The sequence below is a fragment of the Mycetomoellerius zeteki genome, unplaced genomic scaffold (genome assembly GCF_001594055.1).
Source record: "Mycetomoellerius zeteki isolate Tzet28-1 unplaced genomic scaffold, Tzet1.0 scaffold72, whole genome shotgun sequence".
NCBI lineage: Eukaryota > Metazoa > Arthropoda > Insecta > Hymenoptera > Formicidae > Mycetomoellerius > Mycetomoellerius zeteki.
In genome coordinates this window covers 172,011-184,910 of record NW_017257742.1, presented here as the reverse complement: position 1 = coordinate 184,910, position 12,900 = coordinate 172,011, and the positions used below count along the sequence as shown (strand labels likewise).

At 33.2% G+C, this 12,900-nt stretch overlaps 1 protein-coding gene across 1 annotated transcript in view; it reads right to left on the bottom strand.

The window, feature by feature from the left end:
- LOC108729297 (uncharacterized) overlaps window positions 1-1,367 on the bottom strand; it is a 103,233-nt gene extending 101,866 nt beyond the window's left edge. Inside the window, exon 1 of the mRNA XM_018458356.1 lies at window positions 1,121-1,367. The gene's annotated coding sequence lies outside the window, so the exon portion shown is untranslated. The remainder of the gene's footprint in view (window positions 1-1,120) is intronic.
- Between the last annotated feature and the right edge of the window lie 11,533 nt (window positions 1,368-12,900).

The following is a 12,900-nucleotide window of genomic DNA, read 5'->3' as shown; positions in this document are numbered from 1 at the left end:
TTTGCTGCAGCAGCCAATCTTTTTTTCAGTGTACGAATACTGTCCTTTGTGTCGTTTAATTTGATATCATTAGATATACAGATTGTTGTTTCATTTAGACATTTCTAATAATAATGACGATATTTTGTGTAATTATTCCTAATGATAATGATGGTAATAATAATAATAATATTTCACATTCAAGTATCTCTAGCAATATTTTTTCCTACAAAGAATTTTTTATTTCCTTCTCTCAATTTTGTATAGATGGTTTTCATTGTATAAATTTGTCTCGTTATATAATAATGACACAGACCTATGCTATTTTTCTAATTGCACGAATTACTAATGCATGAACTCATGTATTTCCTTAAATATTTAATATATTTATTAAATATCAAATATGATTTTCAAAAAAGTTCAAGATGCATTAAACTTTCTAAATACTTTATAAATAATTTAACTTACTTCATCTAATTTGATATCAGATTTTCATGTTACTAAGTATATCTCTAACAATAATAATGTATTTTAAATAATGATATTTCCAGAGAAAGATTCTTTCACTCCTTTTCCCCGACTTTGTACGAAATATTTTTCAATAGTTATTCGTTTATACACTGAGAAAAATTTTTGGTACTTGTGATCATAATTATGTTACCATAATTATGATTATTATTGCAATATATTTACAGTATAGAGGTATTATTAAATATTATTATAATCAATAATTATTATTATAAATAATACAGTTATTAATAATTATTAATTATTATTGTAGTTAATATTAATAACTATATGTATATTTATGTCAACAAATATATACGTATAGTTGGCAATTTAGAGATATCTATAATTATAGTTACTACTGCCATACAAATTATCGCTATAATTTGACTATAATTTATAATCCTTATTCAGGTCAACCCATTTAATTATATAATTATTTTTGTTGCCAACTGTATACTAGTATACCTATTTGTTGATAGAACTATAAATATAATTATTACTAACATTAGCAGTAATAATCATAATTATGATGATATATAATTATAGTCGTAAATATCAAACATTTTTTCTCAATATGGACTGCAAATAAATTTAGGACGTCAAACACAAAAATACAATATATGTTACATACCATAAATGCCACTCTCTCGTTCCTTCCTGCGAGACAACGATCCTCCCGGTATCTCCTGGCTGCTTCTTTAGCTCCAGACAGCCATCCGCGTGCACACGCGACTGATTGCGATCGCACACACCAAGTAATCTATCACGACGGTCTCGCTCGTTATTTCGTATGGCACTCCCGTACGCACTGCGTAATCTCGACTGAAAGCAAACGACGCGAGACGCTTGTCTGGGAACTCGTCTCATTCCGCTTCGGAATTACGAATGAAAATCGTCGCGCGACTCGCTTCACGTCTTATCCACGCCTGTGGATAATTCGTAACGTAACATCTCTGAAATAGCGATAGCGAGACAACGAGCCTAAATGTCGATTTATAAAAGGCCGTAATCTGTTAATTTTTTCCGTAATCTGTAAATGCCATGACACACATCTTCCGTAACCCCGGATCTACAATAGGGTTTTAAGCCTTAAGCCATAAGAAATGGACGAATCATAGTCAATTATTCTCCTCGAATTCGACTGTAATTGGTCAATTTCTTACGGCTTAAAGCTTAAAACACCTATTGTAGATCCGGACTTACAGTAACCATGAGACGTACCGTAAGAATCAGCCAATTAGAATTAAGAGTTTAAAAGAATTCTCGACTGTGATTGGTTGATTCTTGTGGACCTTCTACAATAAGCCACAGGTCATAAATTAGAAGTCAGAAGCTAGAAATGGACCAATCACAGTCGTCAAAGTTTCTGACTTCTGATTCATGACTTATGGCTTATTGTAGAAGGTCTATTATGGTTACTGTTACCCCGGATCTACAATAGAGTTCTAAGTCTTAAGCCATAAGAAATGGACGAATCATAGTCGAATTCGAGGAGAATGATCGACTACGATTCGTCCATTTCTTACGGCTAAGGGCTGCCGCAGACAAAATTCCGTAACAGTGTGCGTAAACTTAAGCCGATGAGCCGATCAGGATATTGCTTTAGGTCTACGTAATCTAACGGAAATGGAAATAACAGTAAATTTATCCATAATCTCGCAATAAGGCGAATTTCAACCGGTTGAAACTCGCCTTATGGACAAGTTTACTGCTATTTCTATTTCCGTTAGATTACACGTAGATCTAAAGCAGTATCCTGATTGACTGATCGGCTTAAGTTTATGTCTTGAGGTTACTGTTACAGAAATTTTGTCTGCAGCGGCCCTTAAAACTCTATTGTAGATCCGGGATTACGGAAGGTGTGTGGCCTTAAGAATTGATCAATCATAGTCGATTATACTCCTCTCATTCGACTGTGATTGGTCAATTCTTACAGATTACGGAAAAAATTAACAGATCACGGCCTATTATAAACCAACCCTGAAGCTCCGCCTATTATTCCATAACTCTTAACTCTTAAGAAACACATAGAAAAACGTAAGCATCACTCGTTTTGGCACTTCCGACACTGTAAGATTCGCGAGCAGAACAAAGGTCTAGTTTCCACCGAATTAATTCACATCTACTGCGACGAAGAATCAAACTTTAAACCGGAAATACGTTTGATTGCACTCATTCCATTCCCACTTCGATTTACAAAATTTCTCTTACTTTCCACCACTTCCAATGGGAAGAGTTCACTGCACCGAACTCCGAAGTGAAATCGAATTGAGAACTCCGGTGGAGACTAGACCAATATGATGATTGCGTTATTCAGTGGCTGCTTGGTAAAAGAAGATAGAAAAGATCTAGGTCTAAGTTCGAATTCCCGGCAGTCCTGCTACTTTTCGTATTGTCGAACGAATTGATCGCGGACGAAATTGGCCGCAGCTCCTCCGGCTCCTCGTGACTCAATCGCGAAACGATGCGAACTGAAGTTGCCCGCGCGACGTTTATCACGTGACACCCGTGAGTCCCCCGTCACCAGTCACGTGCATTGGCGGATTCGGATTTGTTAAAAGGGGGCCATTAGCTCGCGACGAGCGAAATTTTTTTAAAGATCAAATATTAAATTATTATTTAAATTATTACATATTAAAAAAGTTTTGCTTAAAAAGTATTATTTAAATGTATAACGTTTCATTTAAAATACATAAATCGTTTCATAAATATCATATAAATCGTAAAATGTTTTATTTGAAATTATATTAAAAGAAGAATTATGTAGAATTGATGCTTTTTATATTTAAGAGTTTCTTAAATTAAAACATTTTTAGAATATCAAAATTATGATTAAGCATTTCAAAAAAATTAAAAATTGAAATATATAACATTTTGTTATAAATATTTTTTTAAAAAGGAGACTATCGAAGTACGTAAAATTATTTTAATTAAAAGTATTATTTAATTATTAATTTAAACCCGGGAGACCGGCTTATTACACTTATTTCACTTCCAGTACAAAGAGTACACATTAGCTATAAAAAAACAGACCTTATGTGTTTCAAAATGCACAACGCACGCGAGTTATTTCAGAACAATCAACGACACACATAGTATACTGCATCATTTACCGAATAACCAAGTGAAATGTAAAACGAGATAACGATTCCACTTGGCGGTAATGCGAGACGATCGTGTTTCCGTCACTTTCCCGCAAGGAACTTGAGAATTGAGCCACGCGGCGTCTTTTTGTTAAACGAAGTTAAATCGAGTTCGTGAAGCAAAATGATTACAAGTCGATTACGTGTTAACATCGTACGACGAGAGATGGCCGATGACTGACTACTGACACGACTATTGGATCGCGTATCATCGAGTACTCTCACTCCACACGTCCTACCAACGTTAAGCTTCGTCACACACAACACACACACATAACACACACACGCTCTGGGTTTCTAAGAATTGCGTAAAAACAATCGGCTCAACACAACATGCCTATAGCCCGACGTCGCGACGCTTCCCGAGTGTTTACTTTTTTTTCCTCGATCAATTTCCTTCTTCTTGGTAGCGTTACAGATTATTTCATTATAATTTTACCGAATTATTCATGTATCGCATTATAGGGATGCATTAACAATTCATTAGAATTATTATTATATTAATAATTTGTTATACAACACGTGAAATATCATATCATTACATTGCTTCGAAATTTTTTTACTTTATATATATAATTGTTAATATAATTTAAATAATATATATATAAAATATATACATATATTTTATAATATTATGTTATTATAAATAATACAGCCTTAATCACCCATGTTAAGTACAAATTACAAATTATCATAAATATGCCATATTTAACAAAAAGTAGATTAAAAAAGTTAGTTTCAAGTCAGTTTCATAGAAAAATAATATTTATTTTTATAACAAATTTAATACCTTGTTAGTTCCCTTTTAATTTCCATTACCGTTTTTCCCCAAAATTGCAATAAATTAAGAGTGCTTTATATTTATTCTACCACAAAATAAATTAAAAACCACTTTACTGAGAAATAATATTGTTCTCTATAACGAATTTAATATTTTGTTAGTCCTTTTTTAGCTTTCATTACCGCCTTTTCCAAAAAAATGCAATAAATTGGGAGTACTTTATATTTATGGTCAAAGCTGTATACATATATTATTATATATGTATATACATAAGTAACAATATATCGTGTGAAATAAATAACTCAACGTTCATAAAATAGATGAAACTGCGATCGTATAGCAATTCTAAACTTAATGAACTGTATTATTTCACAGCCTAAATTCTCGAACTTGATTATTTAATAAATATGCAGCGCATCGATCTTATTACAGGTATTTCTGAACTTACCTATACATTTTATACATGTTTTGCATAACACATACTAGTATAACGGCACAAACATGCTAAGCGCATCGACCCTACAGTTTACTTGAATGCTTGCGAAAATAAAACTAACAATACAGTATTCGACGTGATATTTGCAGTCGATTGAAAAATCGCGTTATTCGTTCTTGAAAAATGTATTTCGTGTCGCGACGGACGAATGTACTGCTTTCGACACTTGCGAGACTCTTACTGACGAGTCGCGGAGTGCTTTCCTCTTTCTCTCCCTCTTTTCTCCTCAAGCCGTTTCACTCATTGCATTTGCATGCCACTCACCTTTCCATTATTCTTCGTACTGTTGGAATAGAAGAGTTCTTTTCTCGGAAATATCATTTTTCAGAGTTTACCTTTTGAATTTGCCTCTGAATGTATCCTCTACATGAATTTATACCCTTCAATATATCAATCGTAATTTAGTAAAAATCAATATATTTCGTAAAAATAACATTCGTTTAATTTATTTTGTAATATCTGATTTTTAAAGATATATATTTCTATAAATTATTATTAATAAATCATAAAATCTTTACGATCGATAATAATCCTAAATAAAAACTCTTCAAAACTTTTAGAGTAAATCTCACTCTCTTAAGAGCGAAATCTCACTCTTAAAAATTGAAAACAGAGTCACTAGTTTTCAAGACTCGCTCAATTTTCACTTTTTAAAATCAGATTCCACTCCAAAAGAATTTAGAGGTTATAAAAGTATGAAGATTACATACATTATGTTTGCTTATAAAATTTTTAGAAATGTTTTAGAAAAGAAACATAACACGAGAGACAATATTTTTTTATTAAAAAATTTGAATTAACTTTGAAATATTTGCTTCTTAGAGATTTGTATAAGTTATTATCCTAATAAATCATAAAATTGATACGATCGATAATAAATCTATATAAATAAAGGTCTAAAAATTAAACTGTGTTTATTCATTAAATTTTTAGAAATATTTTTCGAAGAAATACATAATGCAAGATAATATTTCCTTATTAAAAATGATAGTATACGACATATGGGAATCAATATTAATGGTTGATTGAAATATTTAACAAGATTAAAATTACGAAAGCGCTGCAGTATCGAGTAACTAAAAGCGACCGACTTAATGGCAGGTTCATGCGATTTTATGACACAATACCATTCGTTATACATTTTTCTCATCGCAATAATAATATATTATCGCCAGCTAATAAAACTTCTCTTTTTTCCCCCACGAGCTAACACCAACTGTGCGTTTTAATGTCGTCATTAGAAGTTAATACGTCTCGATAACGAAAATTTATAATACACTCCACATGGAGTTTCATAATTCTACCGAATCAGCAACCTTTTCACTCCGAATCGCATTAATGCGATTTGACTTAAAATAATACTGAAAAATTTCTTCTTCTCGAAAATTTCTCGGAAAATATCGCATACGAAAATGTACGAAAATATTATAATATATATATGACATATATAATATTATAAATTTCCTTACAGTATTTTCGTATATGATATTTTTTGAGAATAATAAGAAATAGAATGTAAAGATTAGATTCTATAATGTTTAAATCCATAATATCAAATTATATCCAGTGAATTATTTTTAATAATTTCTATAGGTCGCCATTGCTGCTACCCATATAGTTAATTTGATTAAAACAATGGAGTTTTCTTGAGTAAACAATTTAAATAAAAAAATGTATTGACTGAAATTTAGTTTGTTATTTATCAAGCGTATACAATAATATAGATGTTGTTTATTTGAAACTAACACAGAAATAGATTGTTTTAAATTTTGGACATATATGGAATTAAAATCATAAAATGTTAGTTAATTCAAAAGATTGAATTAACATTTAGTCTTTGGTATTTAACAATGTAAAAAAAGATTTGAAATAAATATTACTTAATACATGACATTTATTTAATTTCAGTATTTTATATATTTTATACTTCATGTATATTTTCCATCACATGTCAAAATAGTTCGAAAAATCTCATCCAATTAAGAGATTATTATTTAATTTCCTTTAAATAATTATTTTAATTTTTTTAAGTTTTAAAATCGTGTCGAGTTTCTCATATAGGAAAATATAATGTTCAAATAATGTAAAATATAATTAACACGATGTATTATATATGAAGGGACGAAAGCGATAGTGCTGCAAGTCACATTTTTAAACCTGTCGACTTGATGTTATTATAATGCAGTTTACTGAAGCAAATATGTTGAAAAAACTTTTTATTTCTCAAGATCATAAAGTGAAATTGGCTCTCTCTCCCTCTTCTCTTTCTCTTTTTCTCTTTCTCTTTCATCATTCTCGCTTCATATTTTTTTCTTCCTCTAAAATTTAAAAAGCTATTTCATCCATTTATCCGTTAATTCGAAAACTTGTATTAATCCAATTTTATATACACCGTCTCACTCGCAACTTTCTTAAAAATTTAACCAGCGAATTATACGGTTTTTCGCGGAAATTCACGTTGCCAGCGACAAGACAATTTCATCGGTGTTCTTCCCATGCTTTTACACGCTACTTTAATCCAACTAACTTGGATAAGACGATCACGCTACAAGAACGTTGGTGAACCGGTAAAGCCCAGCACTCTCACGCGACAGTTACAGTATCTTTCTCCTTCTTTCTCATCCAGCATCCTGCGGATCCACTTTGTTTTTGCGTATATAGTTCCGTCGTCGTCGTTTAAATGTGCCAGCTAAAGAAACAGGTTTGTTCTCCGTAAAACCGGGAGCCAACTATCAGTCGGTGGAACGCGTTGATAAATTGTCGTCGTGCGAATGATTTGTGAATTAAAGTCGTCACGACATCGACTCGATTATTCGTAGAGCAAATATATACACGTGCACGTTTACGGAATGTCTCTTGTGCAATATTGCGGCGACAGGTTGCGAAGTTTGTACCGGCAATTGAGGCTACATAGCGGGAAAGGTTGGAATACTCGAAAGCACACACATGCGATGATAATCGTTAAAAGCGAAGTTAAGAGTTAGTTTCGTCGCGGCGATCATACATTGAAAAAAATTTACTAAATTTTAATAAAGCATTTGTTTGAATGGAGCCAATTAAATATTTACTAAATATAAAAATATATTTATTTGGTACAAGAATCATTAATTTGATTTAACTATCATTTCTTTTTATTAAGTAAATATTTATTTACTGTAAACATTTAATGTAAATATTTAGTTGACACTCAAAAACTTATATTTATTAAAACTTATATTTTTTAATCAGTGTATATCGTTGGATATAAAAAAAGAAGCAATGTGGTAACTCAATTCCTTGAGTTAAATAACACTTTGTTATTTTTAACTCCATATATGTTAAAATATAAATCAATCTATTTCTATGATAAACGTTTAATTTCAAAACGACATTTAATATTAACGTATGCACTTAGTAAAAATAAACTAAATCTGAGTCAAATACTTTTTTAAGTTAAATTTTTTAATTCCATTGTTTTAGTTAAATTAACGACATATTGAATACAAGCGGTGGCGATTTATAAAAACGATTAAAAATAAATTTAATTGGATATAATTTAACATTGTATCTCTAATTTAAGTTATTCAGGCCCGGTCTCACCAATGTAAGATTAATATTAATCTCGGTTTACTATTTATCTTTTTCTAATCTTTAGAACTAGAAAAAGATAAAAGTAAGTAAGTTGAATCGAGATGAAAATTAATCTACATTGAGGTAGAAATGGACATTAGACGCTCTTTGTGAGAAGAAGACAAATCTGTCAATGAAACTACTTACAATCTAAAATAACCTCTTGATAAGTCCAGCATATCCATATGTACGAAATGAACGATTTTGGTGAAGTATCTAAAAATTTAGTTAAATATACAAATCTGAAAATAATTTTGTTGGACCATAAATAATTACGTAGAAATTAATTACGCAAAAATCCTCGTAGAAATCTCAAGCGTACTGAGCAATGCTGTCAAAAGTTTTGACATTCTAGCAACTAGTTTGAATATCCTAGATAATTATTCTGATGCAACAAAATTATTTTTAGACCTGTATCTAACTAAATTTTTAGATATTTCAACAAAACTATCCATTCTGTGTATGTTTAATAATACTAATGATGCAACTGTGCTGATTTACGGATTGTTTTCATTTTGTATCGTGTACGTGGTAATTATGAGAACGAGAGTAACTCGTAATTACGAGACAAGGCACGGGCGAATCATGTAATAACGTGGTGAAAACCATTTTCGGTGCTATGGCCGGTGCGAATTACCGAGTGCAATTACCAAGTGCATGAGAGGTTGCATTATTACCCCTTGATGCATCGCGATCTTTTGGCCCCGCCAAGCTCGGTTATTGACCGATCTGGATCATATGCTTATTATTACGCTTCAACGGGCTGTCGTGAAAATTACTACCCATTACGATTGCATATAATATGCGCGATATTATATACAATTTATTTGAAATATTAAAGATCCCTCTCTCTCTCTCTCTCTCTCTCTCTCTCTCTCTCTCTCTAAAATATATATATATTTCTAACCAGAATTGAGAAAAAGTTACTTATTGTTCTTTTTTCTAAAAAGTAACTCGTTACTCTTACTAAAAAAAATTAACGAGTCGTTATACAATTTCCGTTACTTTCTTACCAAATTTTGATCACAACATGATGAAAAAAACTCGTTTATACACGTTTTAGACGTACGAAGCAACGATAAAAGTAACAATTATATTCATTATCGTTACTCAAAAAATGTAACTGCGTATTATTAACGTTATAAATAAGGAAATGTATGTTATGGGTAATGTTGTTACCCATTACTGAAAAAAGTAATTATAATGGTAACGACATCATTTAATCGCCAGAAAATCCGTAATATTAAGGATAATGTTCGAAGAACGTAAAACGCTAATTTTTATTGAATCAACTAAGTTCTAATAATGTTAAATAAATATTCTATTCTGTGTGTACGGAGATATCTATTCCACTCCTCGTTAAAATTTATATCAGTATATCGATTAATAAGACGTGCGACTTTAAATTCATTATGAGACATTCATTATATGACAAAAGTTCTGAGGAACACGGAGATGATATTTCCTCGACGAAGATGGTAACCGATATTTCTCTCTTATTGTACTTCGTAATTATCGTCCTTTGTACGAAGTCCGTTAGCTTAAAGTCGCGCGGAAGCGTTTTCTCTTCTTTATTTCTCGCGTGCTTGCGGCCGACGATACGGCAGGCGATATATTTTACGCGCGTCGGACATTAATCAGAGAGCCGCGACCGCATTTTTGTGCGCGGTTGGGTCCCGCGATTTTCAGGAGGAAACTCCTTCCTCCTCCCGAGAACGTGTCCTGCACGAGCGTGTGTAAAGAAGAAATCCCAAAGAAACTTCGGGGCGAATCGGGCGGACGTATCTTGCGAGAGCGCGGCATTAATCAACGCGGCTCAACATTGTCTCGTTTTTTACGAGGTGTTCTCTCGAGCGACCGACGGTTTTACGTGTCCACCGGCGTGTCCATAAAGGGAAAAGAGAGGAAACGGTGGCATGTTACGATCCTTTTGCGAAATTCGGCGGGGGAAGGGATTATCTTTTACACGAGGATAAATTAATGATACCGTGCGAACTCGAGTTTTTCTTATCCGATGAGGGACGAAGGAAATATATACCATGTTCTCGCGAAAGTTGAGTTATGAGATAAAACATAATCGCCAACATAATCGCTGTGAGAATAAATTATTATTTGCATGGGATCGCTTTTATGGATATATATCAATTCAATAGTCTGATCATTTTCGGAGATTAAATTGTGAAAGTGACAAAATTTGGCTATAAAGATTTGTCAAGTCATTAATATTATTCATGTGTTTCATTAACAATTATTAAAAAAATATTTATCTATTAAAATTTAATTACAATAATTAATGTTGAATTTTTTTTAAATGCCCCTTTTTTTCTTTCAAGGAGTTGGTCATCTTATTGTAACAAAGCGGAAAAAATATGGAAAACTTAGAAAACTGTAAATCATTCGAACTGAAAAATTAGATGATTAACAATATCGTCTCACGATTCGTCTAATAAGTATTTTCAATTCGGCTATCGTTGTATAACAATGGAGAACTCATAAATAATATCGTCAACGGCAGTTTTCAACAGAAAAAGTCTCGGTACCGGTTTAGTGGCTCGAGAAACGACATCGTTCGTCGTGGCGTCATCCTTTATTTACGGTATTCTCGAATTGCAATAAAACGCCTCTTTGTAGCGCATCCAGCTCGCCACCGCGACAAAGAAAAAAAGGATTGCGTATCAGTCTACGTTTCTTGGCGGGCAGCGACGACGTTGGCGACGACAACGACAACGACGACGACACGATGAGCTTCCTTCGGAGAGATGCAGTTATAAGCGTGATTTACACGGGGCGACTTTTATTCACTAGAAGCCGCGTTTAGTGACGTCATAGCGAATTCGCTACTAAAAACTTCTTCTAGACGCGGGTTTGTTCTTGTTAGCGTCTAGTCACGGCGAATATTGCTTTCAGCGTGATTTACATGGGGAGACTTTATTCGCTAGAAGCCTCGTTTAATGACGTCATTAATTTGCCAACGAATTCTCTCGACTCTGCTGCTATTCGCTTGAAGCAAGTTTCGTAATTCGTCAGCGAATTCGCTGATGAAAGCTTCTTCTACACGCTTGTTTTTTATTTGCTAGCGTCTAAAATTTTGAAGTCGCAGCGTCTAAATCACAGAGCAACAATCGAAGCATTTATCACCAGTGATAAGTAGCGCAAGAAGTTAGCGACAAGCTAGCGACAAGCTAGCGACATGTTAGTCGAAAGCAGTATTCGCGATTAGACGCTAACAAGAACAAACCTGCGTCTAGAAGTTTTTAGTAGCGAATTCGCTATGACGTTACTAAACGCGGCTTCTAACCGAATAAAAGTCGCCCCGTGTAAATCACGCTTTCGACGCATGTCGCTAGCTTGTCGCTAACTTCTTGCGCTACTTATCGCTACTTATCGGTGATAAATGCTTCGATCGTTGCTCTGTGATTTAGACGCTAGCAAATAAAAAACAAGCGTGTAGAAGAAGCTTTCATCAGCGAATTCGCTGACGAATTACGAAGCTTGCTTCAAGCGAGTAGCAGCAGAGTCGAGAGAATTCGCTGGCGAATTAAAGAAACGTCGCTAGACGCGGCTTCTAGCGAATAAAGTCGCCCCGTGTAAATCACGCTTTACCGCGTTTTTCCTGTTACCGCTGTGAAACGCGCGTTCCCGCTTTGTCTACCCGAATGGAAATTAGATCCGCTTCTTGTTTCTCCTCGTGTTCTCTCGTGCGTGCGCGAGGCGCATCCTGGGATTGATGAAAGAATGAGGACTTTTATCTCCGACGACGTAAGCAAATTCCGTTCGAAATCTTCATTTCAGTCGGAATTATGCTTCATGATAGTCCCAAGTTTGTTAGACGGTGCTTTCAAAATTATTTCGAGTCGCGCTTTATTTCGATTTCCCGGATAATGCGGTTCGGTAATGATATAACTTAGATTTACCAATTTGGAACTTGTTATCGGGAACGAGACGTAAATTACTAAATAATGCATGCAAAAACATGCTTGCAGAGCATATGATTGTGTAACCAATAAATTTACTAAAGGAAATAACTAAAATAAATGGCTAAAATAAACAGCCAGTATTCTACAAATTAATTACAGGAAAAAATAATTTTTTTTATACAAAAATGAACTCGAATGAGATTCAGTGTTTCGCAAGTTTTCCCGCACTTTTTCCACTTTTATTTTTTTTAATTTTAATTTCATTGTTTGTTACTAAAAGTGCTCAAATCGCCAAACCGATAACCTACTCGATGTAATGAATTGTACATATTTATACGAAAATGTTACGGCCACAATAATTTTCAAATTATAAGCAAACAGAATTAGGCAACGGTATTACGGTTGTCTTCACAGCTCTTAAGTTACGAGTTATTTATACTTATATATATATATATATATATATAT